Consider the following 14,973-nt stretch of genomic DNA (forward strand, 5'->3'; position numbering starts at 1 on the left):
AGTGCCTGTGACCACATGACACCCTTGTTCTCCTCCAGCACCCCAGGATCAGTAGAATCACCTGCAGCACCCCAGTGCCTGTGACCACATGACACCCTCATTCTCCATCAGCACCCCAGTGCCTGTGACCACATGGCACCCTCACCCTCCACCAGCACCCACATGGCACCCTCATCCTCCACCAGCACCCTAAGTGTCTGTGACCACATGACACCCTCATTCTCCATCAGCACCCCAGTGCCTGTGACCACATGACACCCTCATTCTCCATCAGCACCCCAGTGCCTGTGACCACATGGCACCCTCACCCTCCACCAGCACCCACATGGCACCCTCATCCTCCACCAGCACCCTAAGTGTCTGTGACCACATGACACCCTCATTCTCCACCAGCACCCCAAGGTGTGTGATTCCATGGCACCAGCACCTCAGTGTCTGTGACCACATGGCACCCTCACCCTCCAGTGCTAGCTCTCCCTCCACCCCCGGGCAGTACTCCCCTTCATCCCCGGGACGGATGTGGGACGCTGATCTCATCTCCAGCTCTCCAGTCCTTTGAAACTTTTCATCGCCTCTCAAATTACTTCCCATTTACCCGCAAAAGACCAGTAAGTGGCTGCACCCTGATGACTTTAACGGCTCCCTAATGAGGAAATAGCAGGAGGGGGAGGTCACAAAGGGTTAATTTAAAGCCCCCTCCTCCTCCCTTCTTGCAGTTGGTAAATGTGTAGATGTGCTGTGTGAGCCTCACAGAGGTTCTCCTGCTTCTCCAGTCCTCACCTCCATCCACATTACATGATCATTGTCCTAGTAACTGGAGAGGGGATCAGGTCACCTTCACATCCACCCACCCACCTCAGCTCCTTCAAAGGTGGACTCCTTCAGAATCAGCACCAGGCTTTATAGTGCTTCCTACTCCTAGGATTGTCCCTTCTTCTCCAACATCTCCTGGAATGTCACTGGCTGGATATTACCCTGTGTAACAAGCTCTCTGCCAGCACCTGCCCATCTCTGCTATTGCCTTGGCTCACAGACATTTATTAAAGAGGACCTCTGAATCAAGACCTAAAGAAGGAGGAGGACAGCACCGTGAAGACCTCAGAACAGGGTTACAGTATTTACTATCTACCAGGTAAATATTCCCATCATTCTTGTTACTATGTATCAGTTCTGTCAAAGTTCTTCATTGTTTCTAGCAACTTTGTTACAAATGAAGTGCTCCAGGTAAAGGCTGTGGTCTGGAGGTTCCCCACCATCTGTGGGTCTTTCATCTTCCTGTGCTGGTGCCCAGCTGTGAGGAATCCTCTCTAAAGATTTCATCTCCATTTCTTTAATATATGATAAGACCTTTGCAGAATGCATTGCTTACCCTCTTTTGTGTCTGCTGTAAATATTCTATGTAACCCATGGCTAGAGATGAATGAATTAATTTTTCCAAAATTAATTTTGGCTTTGATTTAGTCGATCAGCCGTCCGCTTCGATTTGGCCTGAATAAATGACACCTAAGGGCTCATGCACACGACCGTATGTAATTAGCAAAACGCGGATCCGCAAAAAAAACAAAAACGGATGGCATCCGTGTGATGTCTGTGTTGCATCCGTTTTGTTGCGGATCCGTTGAAACAATGCCTTTCCTTGTCCGCAAAGTGGACAAAAATAGGACCTGTTCTAGTTTTTTGCGGAATGTCCATGCGGACATAATCATTTCTGTTTTTTTCCACCCCCCCTATTAAAATGAATGATTCCTCATACGGACCTGTAAATAAATGGAATGGAAACAGAAGAAAAATACGTTTGTGTGTATGGGTCCTAACTAGAATGTGTCCTAATTGTCCTGAAAAGTCGTATGTGACCCTCTGAGGTCTCCTAGGACTGTATCCAACCCATTTCACGCTCTTTACACTGGCGACACGTCTGGCATGCTACATTTTTTGGTAATGGTATTCAATGGTGTTGCTGTGTGACATGCCGCAACTGCGATGCATCTAAGTTGACTATCATTACAAAAAATGTCATTCGACTTTTCGGGGACGTATGTCACTGTGTAGCTGCACACTTTTTTTTTTGTCGCAGGACATGTCACCATGTAGCCCTAGCCTAGGACAGCATTAGTAGTGTCAAAGTGACGCAGACATATATGGCTATGGGTAAGTGCATGGTAGCCGGTGGTATCAGACTGTCTCACAACACGCTGCAAAATTAAATTTTTTGTAAAATTAACAGTTCAAAAATGGGAAAAAAAGACTCAGTTTTGATGCGAGGTACCTTCTCTAATTTCAAGCGATTCACACAGGAAATTAGAACTTTTTTTGGGGGGGGGAAATTCATAACATTCGATTATTGTATAAAGGATTTAGGGTGGGTTCACACTAGCGTTAGGGATTTCATTATGGCTTTCCATTATAACATGGTTATAACGGAAGATAACGGAATCCATAAGACGGAAGGACGGATCCGTTCTCCTGCCCATAGACCTGCATTATGATGGAATACAAAACGGAAGCCTTTAAAAGGCATTCCATCTTAATAGAAGTCTATGGGAATCAAAACGGATCCGTCTGGGTCCCGTTATGCAGAACGGAGAAAAAAGTCCTGTCGGCAGGACTTTGTTTTCCGTCTTGCATAACGGGACCCAGACGGATCCGTTATGCTTTCCCATAGACTTCTATTAGGACGGAAAGCAAACGGAATGCCTTTTTAAAGGCTTCCGTTTTGCATTCCGTCATAATGCAAGTCTATGGGCAGGAGAACGGATCCGTCCTTCCGTCTTATGGATTCCGTTATCTTCCGTTATAATGGAAAGCCATAACGAAATCCCTAACGCTAGTGTGAACCCACCCTTACTCCTCTCTAAACACAGCCCTTCGCGACCACAAACTATAGGTAGTTCTCCCAGAAAGTGGTGCACATTATTATTAAATGTGACTGCCAATATTCGCACCGTTTTATAGAGCGTGATGCATTTACACCTGTAGGATGCTTTCACACTTGCAGCTTTGATGCAGTTTTTTTTTTTTTAAGCCAAAGCAAGAAGTGGAAGAATAGGACCTCTTTCATACGATCGGGTTTTCCGTCCAGATGTGATGCGTGTTGTGAACACCTAGACCTGTTCATTTCAATGGGTCGGTGCACACGTCGTTTTTCACGGATCATCTCTGAATTCAGGAAAAATCACAGCATGTTCTACAGTGTGCGTTTTTCCCACAGCTCTGGCTCCGGATGCAATGTGTGTATCACTGATGATTCCTGGGAGATCTAGATTGTTGTTCTTCAGTTTTTCAGTTTTCCGAGTGCAATCCGGATGGAAAAAAACGGAAACCCTGAATGCAATTGCAGACAAGACGGAATGAACTTGTATGCAAAGCCGTCAGTTTGCCTGACACAATCGGTGTCGCTCATGTGAGAGAGGCCTATAGGAAAGCTTCTACCTCTGTAACCTATTCGCTTTGATGTCAAATGCTGCATAAAAAAAAAACCTGTATCCAAACTGCATGTGTGAAAGCGCCCTAACGTGTCTGCTGTAGGGGAGAGGAGAAAGGATGCAACACCTCTGCAGTGTGTTACATTGGTGAGCGATTTCTTGGGCAGTTTTCACACCTTGGCACTGACTGTGTGCAATTTTTTTGATGTCTAAGGAATAGTGTTGAGCGAACTTGTGTTTTAAGTTTGGCGTCTAAAGTTAGGGTTATCGAAGAATCGCGTTATGGATTCCGCTACCACGGACCATAACGGAATTTAGAATCCATAACGGGATACTTCGATAACCCGAACTTTAGACGCTCAACACTACTAAGGAAGCGTGCTTCAGTTGCCACTCTATACAGAATTTGGCGCGGGACATTGAAATATACATGCCCTGTGCAGCTTGCCCCGTAGATATACTATGGCGTTTCCTAGCATGGGCTTCCGAAATCGGTTCCCTGAGTGTTCTGACGGACCGCGCGGCCGCAGGCTCCATACCATAAGGATGCACTACCTACCTAGAGATCAGTGTTCGTAACCTGTCATTATATCCCTTTGCTAAGTATTCAGCAACCTGGTTCTGTCAGGACTTCCATTGGACAATTTGTGTCCTGCATGTTCCGTGAAACGGCAGAATAAATGAAGGCAAGCTAATAGTCCCCATGTGACTGATTCCAAAGCATTCACCTCGTTGACTGCAGTTGTAGGGAAGCACTGATTATTCACATGCCTCTCATCCATGGGATGGGAAGGATCCCATAGACGTACCCTACCTATGGCACGCCACATCCTGCGGGCATCCGATCCGCTTTGTAACCTTAGAGCATGTACAGAGCCTCATTCACACTTCACCTTGCTAATCCCGTTCCCTGCATCTGCCCCTAAGGCCTCATGCACACGACCGTTGTTTTATTCCGCGTCCGTTGTTCCGTTTTTCGTGATTTTCGACGGACCGATTGACTTTCAATGGGTCGGTTGAAAACTCGGCTAATGCACCGTTTGTCATCCGCGTCCGTGGTCCGTGGTTCCAGTTCGTCAAAAAAATATAACCTGTCCTATTATTTACGCGGAAAACGGTTCACGGACCCATTCAAGTCAATGGGACCGCTAAAAAACACGGAGGCACACAAGATTGTCGTCCGCGTCCGTTTTTTTTCCTATCATTTGCATGGCAAACTTTCCTTTATGTCTGGTGATCCTCCAAAAATAAAGGAAGACACACGGAAACAAAAAACGGATCACGGAACAACGGAACCCCATTTTGCGGAACGGAACACCACAACGGTCGGGTGCATGCCATATGGAAGACCTTCCGATCTGCTTTGATTTGATTTCCAGGACATGGGATGCTTTGTGAATGCAGACAATGAATTTTCAGGAGGTTTCCTCTAATCTGACATGTAATTACAACTCCAGTCAGTTCTGAGGCGACATGGGCGCAGGAGGTGTGCAGACAATGCCATCCCAGTGCTTTGAAGTGGTAGTGAGGATGCCACGTGTGTGCAGCGCAGGAGACGCCAGGATTATGTGTGACTGTGCTTGGGAGCTGGTGATGACATGAAGTGGCAGCAGTCTGGAGTCTTGTAACAGTGGGAAACATCAGGATGCCATGTGGGGACAGCGGCTGTTCCCTATGTGTGGTGGATGAGTTCTGGCAGGCGTAGTCTAGATCATGTGCAGTAAATACATGGTGCGAGCAGACTCTCTGTCACCTGCATTCCTTCACTGGGGTTACCAGCAGTCAGACATGTGGCTTTCCGAATCCTTCTACCGCCGGCGAGCAAGAAAGACGCTCCAATCCGATCACAAATGTTACTCAAATACTGCATTCTCAGGACATTGCTCTGACTCCAGCACAAATCCTTTCTGCATGCTGCCTGATTTGAATGGACGCTGTGTAATGCTTAAAAGGATTGGGCCATGAAAAATATTCTACGTTTTTTAAAACCAGCTCCTGGATCTGAACACTTTTTTTGGTATCGCCAGTGAGCTGTTCAATAAAATCTGTATAGCGCCACCTGCTGTTCGTTCTTTTTTCTTATATCTCTGTCCACCTCACTGAGGTGGTTGCGCGCTCTCGGTTTAAGGGTCCATTCGCACGTCTGTAGAATGTGCCCCATTCATTCTCTATGGGGCAGGAATGGATGCGGACAGCACACAGTGTGTTGTCCGCATCCGCATTTCCGGAAAAAATATAGAACATGTCCGCAATTGCGGACAAGAATAGGCGGTTCTATAGGGGGTGCCGGCCGGGTGTATTGCAGATCTACAATTTGCGGATCCGCAATACACTATGGACTTGTGAATGGACCCTTAATCCTCAACTGCCTCCAGCCATATTTTCTGTTCTGTTTGCGGTCTGTATTCGGAACCATTAATTTCAATGGTTCCGCAAAAAAAAATTGAATTTACTCCGTATGCATTCCGTTTCTGTATATCCGTTCCGCTAAAAGATAGAACTTGTGCTATTATTGTCCGCAAATAACGTTCCATGGCTCCATTCAAGTCAATGGGTCTGCAAAATATACGGAACACATGCGTATGTCCTCCCGTTTTTTTGCGGATCCGTGCACACTTTGCGCATGTGTTTACGGTTTAAAAACATTACTGTACATTACAGTAATGATTACAAATTGTATGTTTACGTTTGCGATCCGCAAACAACGGATTGCATACGGAAACCATACAGAGATTTTTTACGGAACGGCAACACAAAGGAAACAAAAAATGTAACAATGGATCCGTGAAAAACAGACCACAAAATACAGAAAAAGGCATACGGTCGTGTGCAAGAGGTCAAAAGCTGTGATGGTTGCAGGGAAATAACTACTTCAGAAAGGACAGGCCCCCCCCCCCCCCGAGCTATGATGAGGAGAGAGCTGCAGCAGAAAGGACACTCCCTTCTGAGCTTCCAGCCTGAAATAAATCTAGCAGAACAATTGGAGGAATGAATGGGGGAGGTCTCTGGATCCATGTGAGGTAAAGGGCTGGTTTTATTTTTTTCATCAGTCATGGTATGACCCTTTTAATTTTCTCCTGTGCTGGCGCTGCAAGGCATCTGACACTGGCAGGTTATTGCTGGGGTCCCACTGATCAGTTTATTATCAAGTGACCCTTCTATCCAAATGAATTGGTCTTGTCCTTGTCATTAAACTCTTCTATCCTGACCGCAGCAGCCAGGCTCACCTATCTGTCTAACCGCTACTCCGATGCCTCCATGTGGCGGCCATTGCACTGGTTGACCATACAGTGTAGGGTTCCATTTAAACTGCTCATTCTCACCCACAAAGCTCCCCACAGTGCTGCACATCCCTAAGGCTAGGTCTACACGGCGACATTTTCTCGCACCCATGTCGCGCAACAGTTTTTATAATAGTCTATGGTGTCGCACTGCAACATGCGCACTGCGACGCGACAGTCGCAAAAAATCCATTCGAGATGGATTTTTCCATGACTGTCGCAGACGCAGCATGTCGCATTGCGACACCATAGACTATCATTATAAAAATTGTCCCGCGATATGGGTGCGAGAAAATGTCACGCGACAAATGTTGCAGTGTACAGTAGTTGTGCCCTATCTGTCGCGCGACACATGTCGTCGTGTAGACCTAGACTAAATCTCCAACCTCATTTCTACCACCCCACCCGTGCTCTATGCTCTGCAAATCACTTACGACTAACATCCACCATAATCCAACCTCTCCCTCCCGTCGCCAAGATTTCTCCTAAGCTGCACCAGTTCTCTGGAATGCCCTTTCCCAGGCCACGTCGCAGTTTTAGGCGCTCCCTAAAAACACCTCTTTTAAGGTTGGTCTATCACATCCCCTAATCTAACTCTTCTCCATTCACCTGATTCCCCCTTCAACCTCCCTCTTCTGACCCTCATCCATCAGTATCCACCACACCCCATACATTCAGAAGCACTACAGATATCGGCTGGTGACGGCTCATGCAGCTTTATATTTCCTCCACTATTGTGTTAATATGGACTATTGTGCAAAACAAGCCCTTTTTACCCTTTGTGTGACCCCATTTCTTCCTAGATTGAAGCTCTTTCAAGTAAGATCTTCACACCTCATGTTTTAACTATTGATTTGTTTTGTGTGATATTGGTTGTACATGACAACCAATACAACCAGGTTGTACCCTGATTGTAAAGCGCTGCAGAATATGTTGGAGCTATATCAATTAATAATAATAATAATAATAATAATAATATTATTATTCAAAACCGCAACCCCCTTTGATCTGGGTTTTCAAGAGAATGGGTTATAAAGGTGACAAAACCAACATACCTTGATTTTAGGTTTTTGGTGGCCAACCGATCTTTTCCATAGAACATTATTGGCAACTAATCAAGAACATTAGAATATTTTGATTATGTTGTGTTGGCACCTTTTTAAAAGAGACGCTCCAACTCTATTATTTTCTGACCATTTACTGTCAAATACAGTTGCAAGAAAAAGTATGTGAACCCTTTGGAATGATATGGATTTCTGCACAAATTGATCATAAAATGGGATCTGATCTTCATCTAAGTCACAACAATAGACAATCACAGTCTGCTTAAACTAATAACACACAAAGAATTAAATTTTACCATGTTTTTATTGAACACACCATGTAAATATTCACAGTGCAGGTGGAAAAAGTATGTGAACCTTTGGATTTAATAACTGGTTGAACCTCCTTTGGCAGCAATAACTTCAACCAAACGTTTCCTGTAGTTGCAGATCAGACGTGCACAACGGTCAGGAGTAATTCTTGACCATTCCTCTTTACAGAACTGTTTCAGTTCAGCAATATTTTTGGGATGTCTGGTGTGAATCGTTTTCTTGAGGTCATGCCACAGCATCTCAATCGGGTTGAGGTCAGGACTCTGACTGGGCCACTCCAGAAGGCGTATTTTCTTCTGTTTAAAGGGCTTCTGTCACCCCACAAAAGTCATATTTTTTTTTTTGGATAGTTACATTCCTTATAGCGTGATATAGGAGAATATAATCTTGTCACTTACTTTCATGCGGCCGTTTCTTTAGAAAACGAAGTTTTATAATATGTAAATCCGGTCTCTACCAGCAAGTAGGGCGTCTACTTGCTGGTAGCCGCAGCAGAAAACCGCCCCCTCGCCGTGTTGATTGACAGGGCCAGCCGTGATCTCCTCCTCCGGCCGGCCCTGTCAGTATTTCAAAAATCGCGCGCCTCTGTTCATTCGGCGCAGGCGCTCTGAGATGAGGAGGCTCGTCTCCTCAGAACTCCCTCAGTGCGCCTGCGCCGATGACATCACCGAAAGAGAAGACGTCATCGGCGCAGGCGCACTGAGGGAGTTCTGAGGAGACGAGCCTCCTCATCTCAGAGCGCCTGCGCCGAATGAACAGAGGCGCGCGATTTTTGAAATACTGACAGGGCCGGCCGGAGGAGGAGATCACGGCTGGCCCTGTCAATCAACACGGCGAGGGGGCGGTTTTCTGCTGCGGCTACCAGCAAGTAGACGCCCTACTTGCTGGTAGAGACCGGATTTACATATTATAAAACTTCATTTTCTAAAGAAACGGCCGCATGAAAGTAAGTGACAAGATTATATTCTCCTATATCGCGCTATAAGGAATGTAACTATCCAAAAAATAAAATATGACTTTTGTGGGGTGACAGAAGCCCTTTAAGCCATTCTGTTGTTGTTTTACTTCTATGCTTTGGGTCGTTGTCCTGTTGCAACACCCATCTTCTGTTGAGCTTCAACTGGTGGACAGATGGCCTTAAGTTTTCCTGCAAAATGTCTTGATAAACTTGGGAATTTATTTTTCCTTTGATGATAGCAATCCATCCAGGCAGTGATGCAGAAAAGCAGCCCCAAACCATGATGCCCCCACCACCATACTTCACAGTTGGGATGAGGTTTTGATGTTGGTGTGCTGTGCCTCTTTTTCTCCACACATAGTGTTGTGTGTTTATTACAAACAACTCAACTTTGGTTTCATCTGTCCACATAATATTTTGCCAGTACTGCTGTGGAACATCCAGGTGCTCTTGTGCAAACTGTAAACGTGCAGCAATGTTTTTTTTGGACAGCAGTGGCTTCCTATGTGGTATCCTCCCATGAAATCCATTCTTGTTTAGTGTTTTACGTATCGTAGATTCGCTAACAGGGATGTTGGCATATGCCAGAGACTTTTGTAAGTCTTTAGCTGACACTCTAGGATTCTTCTTCACCTCTTTGAGCAGTCTGCGCTGTGCTCTTGCAGTCATCTTTACAGGATGGCCACTCCTAGGGAGAGTAGCAGCAGTGCTGAACTTTCTCCATTTATAGACCATTTGTCTTACCGTGGACCGATGAACAGCAAGGCTTTTGGAGATACTTTTATAACGCTTTCCAGCTTTATGCAAGTCAACAATTCTTAATCGTAGGTCTTCTGAGAGCTCTTTTGTGCGAGGCATCATTCACATCAGGCAATGCTTCTTGTGAAAAGCAAACCCAGAACTGGTGTGTGTTTTTTTTATAGGGCAGAGCAGCTGTAACCAACACCTCCAATCTCATCTCATTGACTGGACTCCAGTTGGCTGGCACCTCACTCCAATTAGCTCTTGGATATTTAATTAGTCTAGGGGTTCACATACTTTTTCCACCTGCACTGTGAATATTTACATGGTGTGTTCAATAAAAACATGGTAAAATGTAATTCTTTGTGTGTTATTAGTTTAAGCAGACTGTGATTGTCTATTGTTGTGACTTGGATGAAGATCAGATCACATTTTATGACCAATTTGTGCAGAAATCCATATCATTCCAAAGGGTTCACATACTTTTTCTTGCAACTGTAAGTACTATTGATCATGGTCTGGTAGTGGTCTCCAACCTGTGGTTCTTCAGCAAATCTGAAGTTCTCGGCAGGTCCTGACAACCGGACTCTAGTTCTGCAACACCTTGTGAGTTACTGCCCTCAACAAAAGGGTTCCAGGGGCTTGGTACGTTTGCAGTTTTGACTTGCATGTCCATGGTTCTGAATGACTGCATGTGGAAATGCATTAATCTCTGCTCGTGCTCGACTCTTTTTTAGAGTACGATTAGCTGGTACCTATTTTATAAAGGGTCTCACAGCAGGTGATGAATTAGGCATCTTTGTATTCGTCAGGTTGCAAGTGGATCGTGTGCTTACTCGTTGGTTCACTACGTGCAGAAGTGCAGCGAAAAAGTTGCATATTAGATATAAAAAATTACAGCCATATACATATGTTTATGTTTGTGAAAAGCCGTGTGTCTAGATCTAGATAGAATTGTCGTAGGGTCCCACAAATCACTGACGAACAAAACCACGCCACCCATGGAGGCGTAGAAATTAGACCAAATTTTTGTCTAATTCTGGCAGAAAAAAGGAGCACTTGCATAAATACTGTAGGTCTAAGGCCCCTTTCACACGAGCGAGATGGATTAGGTCCGGATGCGTTCAGTCAGTTTTGTCTGCGATTGCGTTCAGTTGTTCAGTTTTTTCCCCGCAGGTGCAATGCGTTTTTCACGCTCGTGATAAAAAAACTGAAGGTTTACAAACAACATCTCTTAGCAACCATCAGTTAAAAAACGCATCGCACCTGCACTTGCTTGCGGATGCAATGCGTTTTTCACTGAAGCCCCATTCACTTCTATGGGGCCAGGGCTGCGCGAAAAACACAGAATATAGAACATGCTGCGTTTTTTCACGCAATGCAGAACTGATGCATGAAAAAAACCGCTCCTATACACAGACACATTGAAATGAATGGGTCAGGATTCAGTGCGGGTGCTATGCGTTCACGTCACGTATTGCACCTGCGCGGAAATCTCACTCGTGTGAAAGGGGCCTAAATGCGACAAAAAAATTGACTGCTGAAAACACTCCAACTAAGACCCAAAAAGGCGCAAACAACGATGATAAATGATCGGCTATGTCTGCAGCCTGTTGACAGCGTGCAGCAGTCCGCTGATGAACATATGATGTTGGTTGTTATCAGAACTGATTCTAAGGAATTGAATTTTATTCCATATTCCAAAATATAGGATCCTATAAGTCATTTTCTGCCATTGGACATACAAGACCCCATTACTCCACAGTTTTAACTTCTCCAGAACTTATTCCTGCAAGGGAATAGTCATCAAAGACTTCTCCTTCGCATTAATCAAGCTGTTGCCCTCTACTCACGATATGGGCCTCTATTTACCCTCCCCCCCCCCCCCCCCCCCCCTCACCCGCTCCATAGACACTGCTTGTGGTTTGGAGAGAAAAAAAAAAAAAAAAAAGATGCCAAAAAAAGCTGAGATCAAAGAGGAGCGGCGACACCCAGAACCACAGAAAAGGAAGGGGTGTGGGTAGGAGGATGGAGGAGCGTGGAGCAAGAGAAGCAGGGTAGACACAGTTCAAGAGGATGCTGGGACGAGAGGAGGGGAAAGTTTCAGGAGGCAATGCAGAATAACATAATTTTTTAAAATTTTTTCTTTTTTGGCCTTTTGCCTTAAAATGATTACTATGACATTGAGTTGTATGCAGTATTTACATTGTTGGCATTTTCCTTAGGCCACTTGCACACAAACTTTTTTTTTTCTCCGTTTACGTTCAGTTTTTGAATTCCGTATACGGAACCATTCATTTCAATGGATCGGCAAAAAAACGGAAGGTACTCCGTATGCCTTTCGTTTTCGTATTTCCCTTTTTCTGTTCCGTTCAAAGATAGAACATGTCCTATTATTGTCCTCACAACAGACAAGGATAGTACTGTTCTATCAGGGGCCAGCTGTTCCGTAAAAAATGGTATGCACACAGACGTCATCCGTATTTTTTGTGGATCCGTTTTTGGCAGACCGCAAAATACTGAAAAAGCCATACAGTCGTGTGCAAGAGGCCTTAAAGGTGTTTTCCAGATAAAGGGAAATAGGGTGTTTTTTTTTTTGTTTTGTTTTTAAACCTGCATACGCTGCACACACACTCTGTACACCCTGCACACACTCCAGACACACATTCTGTGGTCATACACTTTACACACTGGTACACAGGCTAGTCACACACGCTGCACACTTGTACAGTCTCCAGACATGTGCAAACTTCACACCTGCATAAACTCCAGTTACTTGCATACACTTATCATGCAGGCATCTACTGCACATGGGGGGAACTAACTCTCCTTAGGGAGAGAGCACCTTAATCAGTGTGAGGAGACTTATAAGCCATACATGCTCTAATGCCACCAGATGTAAGGCTCTCTCCCTAAGTAGAGTTAGTTTCCCCCCTTGCTCGGACACAGGCCTCCTACCCAGTTAAGCCAGTACTCTCTGCTCTGAACTGATGAGGGGCAATCACCCCGAAACAGCTGTCTACAGATGAGGTGCTGGCTTATTTAATATCCAAGTCATGTCTCAAGGCTTATTTTAAGAGCTGAATATTGACTTATAGGATAGCTGCCTTACATCTGGTGGCATTAGAGGCAAAGTTGGTTAAGAGCTCATTTGCATTTCTTCCCTCTACTGCACATAACACATACCATATGCATATCCTGTACCTACATACAACCAAGACAACACTTCTGCAGAAAGTAAGCTGATGGGGGCACCCACAAAATCATAAAGTCAGCAGCAGTATAGGGGAGACAGTAGAGGGTTACAATGGTCTGCACAAAAGGTGGCAGGGCAGGCATCCTGACTGAAGAAGAGATTGTGTACCTTTTGGTCTGGTGCCTTTTGAAGCTGCTGACCTACAGCTGCTTCTTCTCCATCTTCTCCAGTCTACACAGAAAAGCTCCTAAGGGCTTGTTCACATGGTGGATTTTGCAGTGTGTACTTAGAGAGAAACACAATTTGTGGTTTAGCCCCATTGAGTAGAGCTAAACCACTAGTGCACACCTGCCACGGTTTAAAGCAACGTCCATGCAGGAAATGGCATGTACTTTCTCGGTATGGTTGTAGTATAGAAAGGTCTTCATTAGTGACAGATTTTTAAATTTTTAAAGTGGATCCAATTTACATACTTAGTAAAGCCTTATATCGGCCCTCGATTAGCACAATGGCAGGTTAGTGTTGGACCTCATGGACTTGTCATATCGCCATCTCTTTTTCCAGAATCTAGGGTAGTCCCCAAGATCTGAGCTTAAAGAGATTGGAACTAGCAATAATTTGATCAGCCTCTTTTCATATCTTCCAGGAACAACATCACCACAAGATAAAACAGACCTGGACTAACCTTAGCAAAGTTTGGGGGCCAGATTCAGAATTTAGGCGCCAGCAGCAAAATACCATAGGTCTCAGTCCACACTACCTGGCTTTGGAAAGATTGTTGTAGCATCAAAGTCTTTCTTCTCCCCTTGCACCCAGGGGTGCACCACCAATGAGGCCAGGTGAGGTGAGGCTGCACCAGGTGGGAGGTGGGGGGGGGGGGGGGGGGGGGGGGGGGGGAGCACGCCGAAGGGACATGGGCACCCCTGCTTATACCCATCTTCGGCGATGAGCCTTTTGTTGGCACACAGCTACATACCAGCAGCCCATTACCGTGACCTCTTATTGTCTGGCTGCTGAGAAAATAAAGATGACCCCTGGGTTGATCTAACTGATTCCTAAAGTCTACAGGACTGTAAATTGTCCACCCCAGAATTCAGGTTTCTGTCATTACCCTTCGCTTGCACAATTCCCACTGCTTCACTATGTAAATCGCAGTTCCCATGCAAAATCCCATCTCTTGCTCACTGAGCAAATCTGTTTCCGCTCTGTACCATGCAAAATATCTTCCTTGTCCATATGCAAAACTCATTCTCCCCCCCTCCCCTTCCTCAAATATTCAAATGCCCTACTATACTCGCCATGCAAAGCTCCAACTTCGGGTGCAGCCTCAAGGGTGCCTGACTTTACCAGAACTGTCCACTGCAAATTTCTTTTAGACTTAGAGTTTAGAAATTGTGAATGTTAGGTCATAGACATGTCTGTCATGGACATGGTAATACATATATAAAATGAAGGAGAAGAGGGAGCAAAAAAGGTTGACCTAAAATAATCCTTTTTAGAAGGCATTCAATGGTAACAGAGGGGCATCCTGTAACCAAAGAAGAACATCTGGTTCTCTATTGTACAGTGGGTGACCATTGAAATAATTTAACCCAGGGTTGGATAAAACCCAGCAGACAGGTGGTAACCAGATTATGCTCTTTGCCTTTTAGGCCTTTTTCACATGAGCGATACGGATTGTGTCAGGATCTGTTCAGGAAAAAAAAGTTTTTTTGTTTTTTTTTGTGTTCAGTGTGTGTGTTTTATTTTCCATCTAGATTGTATCCGGTGTGACACAGTGAGGGGTTGTGTCTGGCAAGGCAGGTATTTTCCAGCGAGGTGAGGTCAAATACCGGACCGGAGTTTAAGTACCGGTCCGGGTTTTAGCAGCACCTGGCTGTCCTTAAATAGGCAACTGGGCTCAGCAGAGAAGTCTCTGTTTTTGGGATCTGAGGCTTTGTGCTGTGCTGGAGGGCTGGGGAAACAGGCCCCCTAAAGACTGCTGTGGACTACTGGAGGC

At 45.2% G+C, this 14,973-nt stretch overlaps 1 protein-coding gene across 1 annotated transcript in view; it reads left to right on the forward strand.

The window, feature by feature from the left end:
• The first annotated feature begins 1,058 nt into the window (after positions 1-1,058).
• Positions 1,059-14,973, forward strand: part of NOTUM (notum, palmitoleoyl-protein carboxylesterase) — a 62,250-nt gene continuing 48,335 nt past the window's right edge. The window contains exon 1 of the mRNA XM_040435559.1: positions 1,059-1,132. The gene's annotated coding sequence lies outside the window, so the exon portion shown is untranslated. The remainder of the gene's footprint in view (positions 1,133-14,973) is intronic.

The sequence above is a fragment of the Bufo bufo genome, chromosome 6 (genome assembly GCF_905171765.1).
Source record: "Bufo bufo chromosome 6, aBufBuf1.1, whole genome shotgun sequence".
NCBI lineage: Eukaryota > Metazoa > Chordata > Amphibia > Anura > Bufonidae > Bufo > Bufo bufo.